The sequence below is a fragment of the Geotrypetes seraphini genome, chromosome 9, assembly GCF_902459505.1.
Source record: "Geotrypetes seraphini chromosome 9, aGeoSer1.1, whole genome shotgun sequence".
In the NCBI taxonomy this organism is placed as follows: Eukaryota; Metazoa; Chordata; class Amphibia; order Gymnophiona; family Dermophiidae; genus Geotrypetes; species Geotrypetes seraphini.
The window spans coordinates 9,049,723-9,056,661 of NC_047092.1; positions in this window are offsets into that span (position 1 = coordinate 9,049,723).

Genomic DNA, 6,939 nt, shown 5'->3' on the forward strand with positions numbered 1-6,939 from the left:
CTAGGAATGATTAAGAAGGGAATCACAAGCAGATCGGAGAAGGTTATCATGCCGCTGTACTGGGCCATGGTACGCCCTCACCTGGAATACTGCGTCCAGCACTGGTCGTCGTACATGAAGAAGGACATGGCATTACTCGAAAGGGTCCAGAGAAGAGCAACTAAAATGGTTAAGGGGTTGGAGGAGCTGCCGTACAGTGAGAGATTAGAGAAGCTGGGCTTATTCTCCCTTGAAAAGAGGAGACTGAGAGGGGACATGATCGAAACATTCAAGATAATGAAGGGATTAGATTCAGTAGATAAAGACAGGTTGTTCACCCTCTCCAAGGTAGAGAGGAGAGGGCACTCTCTAAAGTTAAAAGGGGATAGATTCCGTACAAACGTAAGGAAGTTCTTCTTCACCCAGAGAGTGGTGGAGAGCTGGAATGCTCTTCCGGAGTCTGTTATAGGGTAAAACACCCTCCAGGGATTCAAGACAAGGTTGGACAAGTTCTTGCTGAACCAGAACGAATACAGGTAGGGCTGGTCTTGGTTAGGGCACAGGTCTTTGACCTGGGGGCCGCCGCGTGAGCGAACTGCTGGGCGCGATGGACCGTTCGTTTGACTCAGCAGCGGCAATTCTTATGTTCTTATAATAGGCTTTGGAGTAATCTAAGGAAATACTATTTTACAGAAAGGGTGGTAGATGCGTGGAACAGTCTCCCAGAAGATGTGGTGGAGGCAGAGACTGTGTCTGAATTCAAGAGGGCCTGGGATAGGCATGTGCAATCTCTCAGAGAGAGAATGAGATAATGGTTACTGCAGATGGACAGACTAGATGGTTCATTTGGCCTTTATCTGCCATCATGTTTCTATGAATTGATAATTTAAAAACTGTGTTATGTGTAGGGTTACCAGATTACCCGGAAAACCCAGACATGTCCTCTTTTTAGAGGACTGTCTGGGTGTCTGGACAGATTTTCGAAACCCGGCAGTTTCTCTGGGTTTTGGAAGGCCCCATGCTCAGGGCCGCACATGCTCATAGGCCCTCTAGACGTGGCCCGGACTCGAGGAAGGATTTACCCAGATGTGTCCTCTTTTTAGAGGACTGTCCAGGCATCCGGACAGCTTTTCAAAACCCAGCACTTTGTCTGGGTTTTGAAAAACTGTTGAGATCAGGGCCGAGTCTGGAGTGCATCTGCATATTCAAGTACAGTGGCCGGGCCCAGGGAGGAGGAAAGTCAGGGGCTAGAGAGGTCGTGAAAGGAAACAGTGTTGGAAGAAGGGAGGGAAGAAACAGCACAGAGGGAGGGAATGAGGGAAGGGGCAGAAGCAGCAGCAAGGAGAGAGGGCTGGAAAAACAGAATGGATGAAGGGAGGGGGGATGGATAATCAGCATGGAGGGTGGAAGGAGGGCTGGAGAAGCATTATGGAGAGTGCTGGAGAAAAGAGCATAGAGCAGAGTAGTGCTGGATGGGAGGGGAGACAGAAACAGTAGGAGAGGTTGGAAGGAGAGTGAGGGGCACCTGCGGGAGGGGGAAGAGGGTTGGAAGAAGGAAGAAGAAGCACCCACAGGAGAGTGGGGTTGGAAGGAGAGAGAAGCATCCATGGGGGGAGGAAGGTTGGAGGGAGAGAGAAGCACTGAAAGGGTACAGAGAATAGGAAGGGGGAACCAAGGAAATGGGTGGAGTAAGGGTGAGGTCATGTATCTTTTTTTCTTTACAAGTATGGTAACCCTAAGTTCAATTATACATATTCATTGCTAATCATTTATATGCAATTTAAGTGGTCTATAAATGTAAAATAATCTTATTCTATCAAGACCGCAGCTGCTAGACAATTCTATGAATTTTATTGCATTGGATGATTGGGTACACTTTTATTGGAAATCACTTGATTGTGAAAGGAAGACTTGAACATTCTCTTGGGACTGAAGTTAGCCAGGCAAGAAACTCCCAGATTAATAAGAACACACAGTGCTAGAGCTGTAATTCCCAACCCTGGCCTAGGGAGCTTCCGACATCAGGCTTTCAAGATATTCACACTGCATAAACATGAGAGATGTGCATGCACTGTGGCCTCAGCATACAAATTAATTGTGGATATCCAGGAAACCAGACTAGCTGGTGGTCGCCCAGGATAGGTTTAGGAACCACTATGCTTAGATATTGTCCGGGCAATGTAATGCAGGGCTCTGGATAAAAATCTTTTGACTCATTAGGTCAGTGCTTCTAGCCCACTCCTCTGGGGAATACCCAACCATTCAGGTTTTCAGGATATCCACATTACAAGAGAGATTTGTATACAGAGGAGGCAGCAAATGCAAATCACTTTCACATTATTTCTTGTGGATATTCCAAAAATTTGACAGGCTGGGTGTGCCGAGGACCCAATTGAGAAGCACTATATTAGGTACAGAAATGCAAGAACATCTTTTGTTGTTCTTCAGAGTATCCATGATGACATCTACCATCTTCTCCATGGTCTTCGGCTGGCTTTCTGACTCTGGAGCAACTGATCGCAGGACATTCTTAGAAGCAAAACGCATAGGGCTCCTTTTACAAAAGCGCGCTAGCTGTTTTAGCGCACACTAGCCGCTACCGCCTCCTCTTGAGCAGGTGGTAGTTTTTCAGGTAGTGCGTGCTAATCTGGTGCATGCGCTAAAAACGCTAGCGTACCTTTGTAAAAGGAGCCCATAATAATAAGTTTATATACCGCAGGACCGTGAAGTTCTTTGCGGTTTACAATGGTTAAAAGATGTTACAAATTAATTAGAATTAACAAGGTTAGAAGCTAGTTATTAACATCGCTAGAGATCAGTTATTGTGGAGTAGAATTGTACAGGTTAGTTGCCTAAATACTTCAGGAACAGATATGTTTTTAGGTGTTTCCTAAATTCTCTATAAGTAGTAGGCGTGAGCAATTGTTCCAGATCTTTGCCCCATAATGCCGCTTGATGTGAGAGAAGATGTTGATGGTGTTTTTTAAATTTACATCCTTTAACCGGTGGGGAAACAAAATTCAAGTGTGAGCTTCTCTTATGTCTGTTTGAGAAAGAGAAGAGGTCAGTTATATATTTAGGGGCTAAACCGAATAGTGCCTTAAAGCAAAAGCATCCCAACTTAAACTTCACGCGTGCCTCCATCGGTAGCCAATGTAGAAGTCGGTAGGAAGGTGTTATATGATCAAACTTCTTCAACCCAAAAATTAGCTCGACTGCCACATTTTGCACCAATTGTAATCACCGCATATTCTTCTGGGAAATTGCCAGGTAGGCGATATTGCAATAATCTAGTTGACTCAGTATAAGGGATTGTACTAGGATTCTAAATGATGAAACATCAAAATATGATCTAATGGACCAAAGCTTCCAGAGAGTAAAAAAAACCCTTTCTAACTAAAGAGTCCACCTGGTCTTTCATGGTTAGACTCTGGTCCAATGTTACACCCAATATCTTCATAATGTACCTCTACATACATACTTTTACGTTAAGTCTTTCTCTTTCATGTCATTCCTGCCATTCAAAGACAACTCTTTTCTATTTTAATCATGAATTGTAGTTTTGTTGAAAGAGTATAAATACAGCCTTGATGAGATTGGATTGGAATGTACCCTAACATCCTGGTCAGTGTTAAGGATACTTTATTTATGCTGCTTACTGTTTATCACTGCAAATAAGTCTTCATTTTGTCTTTTTATTACCATTCCTTCCATTTCAAGTTCTGTCCTGGAGCTAGTAATTCTCAGGGTATCAACCATGACTATGCACAAAAGGGAGAAAGAAAATCCAACGTAGTCTGCAGTAAACAACAGCAACCAGAAAACGACGAACAGACTGCAGATAATGTACAAGATGCAGGCGTTGTTTATTAGTAAATGCAGTAACATATACAACCTTATAGCCAACCAAGGGACCCGACACGGTCCGTGTTTTGGATAACACGCCTTCCTCAGGGGTCCATGGTGGTTAAGGTATAAAGCAAACTGTATAAAAGATAACAAACACACACCAATCACGATCAAATGGGGTCAAGTAAGTCTTACACAATGGCAAAAAAGGTTACTCCACAGTGGGCTGCAGGCTGAAATAGAGATCTACCAGCGATGTGGGCATAGCCGATTGGTTGGTAGATCTCTATTTCAGCCTGCAGCCCACTGTGGAGTAACCTTTTTTGCCATTGTGTAAGACTTGCTTGACCCCATTTGATCGTGATTGGTGTGTGTTTGTTATCTTTTATGCAGTTTTCTTTATACCTTAACCACCATGGACCCCTGAGGAAGGCGTGTTATCCGAAACACGGACCGTGTCAGGTCCCTTGGTTGGCTATAAGGTTGTATATGTTACTGCATTTACTAATAAACAACACCTGCATCTTGTACATTATCTTCAGTCTGTTCGTCGTTTTCTATCAACCATGACTATGCATGAGACAGCTTAATTAGATGCTCAGTGATGCCATATGCTAGCAGGATTCACAAAGGCATTTCACGGTTGACTCAAAAGCATTTTGCCTGATTTACAGACAACCTTCAAGCTTTGATTCTAAGCACTCTGCCTTTTTGTTTGAATAAGTGCGAAGATTTTATTGTTGTTGGGAAAGTCATTTAAGTTTCTAACACATGACATTCTGCAATACCCCTTAAACAGTGTTCAGTATTTCAGCATGGATATTAGGCATGTGGCTTACTAAAGAAACACTTCCACAACTGATACTGACCCGTCTACTGTCTTTGGTTTTGTATGCGGTAACAAAAATGACAGTTTGCTAATCTTCTTTGTTTCCAGTTGCCATTACACTACATGAAAGCTAAGATCATTTTTATTCCTATTTTGCCTGTACTGGCTGCTTTTTTTTGCACATTTAATGACATTTTGCAGTTCTGAAAGAATAGTTAGTTCTTGGAGCCTTTATGTTGTTATTCCCGAGGGGCTTATCAAAACATGAAATACATGTCAAACTGACAGGTCCCTTCCCGATATAGAAACAACAATAAGTTATAAATATTTAATGAGCACAGAGTAAAATACAAAAAAAATATTAAATAGCAGGTCTGATGACGAGGCCAGTTCTAACAATGTTTGTTTAGCCATAGAAAACTTGGCTAGCAACTGGCACTTCTGAAGACTTTGCAAAATATCACTAAAATAAGTTTTGTCTTGTGAAAGATGAATGATACTGTTATTTTAGGTGGGATGTATGAAAAGGTGACAGGATTTATGAAATATTGGCTACATAAAATTACTTTTCAGTTTAGTAGTAAACAGATAAGGGGGTAGAAACTCAGGATTACTTGTAAAGAGTCATGCTACCTAAAAGAGAAATCCATAGGCCGTTATTGAGATGGCTTGGGGAAATTAGATTGTAAGCTCTTTTGAGCAGGGACTGTTTTCTTATCCTTAGTGACTCTGTGCAGCGCTGCATGCGTCTGGTAGTACTATAGAAATAATTAATAGTAGTAGTAAATCCACTGCTTATTCCTACGAGAAACAGCATAAAATCTGTTTTACTACTTGGGACCTTAGTTGGCCACTGTTGGAAACAGGATACTGGGCTTGATGGACCTTCAGTCTGTCCCAGTATGGCAATACTTATGTGAGCCAAGTATAGGGCAATCAAACCATTGTGACATCACTGATGAGGCTGGCTCTTAGGCATTGGTAGAATGAAGCATTATGACATCACAATCTGAGTTCCAGAATGTTGCTACTTAGGATTTTAAAGTGTTCGAGGCTTATGCAGATGAGGATGGAGCTTAGGCATTGGTGGAATGAGGCATTATGACATCACAATCTGAGCTCTAGAATGTTGCTACTTATGATGTTAAAAGTGTTTGAGGCTTGTGCAGATGAGGACGGAGCTTAGGCATTGGTGGAATGAGGCATTATGACATCACAATCTGAGCTCTAGAATGTTGCTACTTATGATGTTAAAAGTGTTTGAGGCTTGTGCAGATGAGGACGGAGCTTAGGCATTGGTGGAATGAGGCATTATGACATCACAATCTGAGCTCTAGAATGTTGCTACTCTTGAGTTCCTGCCAGGTACTTGTATTCTGGGTTGGCCATTGTTGGAAACGGGATACTGGGCTTGATGGATCTTCGGTCTGTCTCAGTATGGCAAGTCTTATGTTCTTATTATTGTATTTTTCTACCTACACTGTCCCTTCGGGGCCTGCCTGAATTGTTTACTCTACACTACAGCATGTTCACCAATTATTATGTGTATTTTTAATGCACAATTTGCAATTTGTTGACTGTACTGGCTATATAAATTACTTGCATTAAAAACTGTGCAGTGAACTACATAGTTTATTACATTGGATCCTGAATGTCTTGTCTCTAAAGGCTCCTTGTACTAAACAGCGGTAGAGGTTTCTCCCGCTGGCCGGTGAAGTAAATGCTTCAACACTCACAGGAATTCTATGAACGTCAGAGCACTTTCCTCGCCGGCCTGCAGCAGAAACATCTACCGCCATTTAGTAAAACCCAGTGTAAATGTTGTTCCTTTCCTGACATTTTTCTAATCAGCCTCCAGTCCTTAGGGTACACCCAGCCAGTTGAATTTCAGGATATGCAGGATGAATATGCATGAGATAGATTTACATAACAAGGAGATGGTGCATGCAAATCTCTTCATATGCATATTCATTGAATATCCAAGTGGACTGGTTGAGAAGCACTTTTATTTAGCACCCATAATATATCATGAAAGTTTCAGGTTCTTAAACGGAATAATGTACCCGACTCCACTAACGGCCTCTTTTACAAAGCTGCACTAGCGGCTGCCGTGCGGTGGGAGGGGGTTATTTATGTCATAAATTGAGTTTTTGAATATTCACACTTGGGATGGGTGGGAAGATATTAATATTCAGAATAGGGTAAGGTTTTTATGGTAATATATGTTTTTGTGTTTTATTGAATGATTATTGGATGGGTGGGGGGGAAATGGTTGATTATGA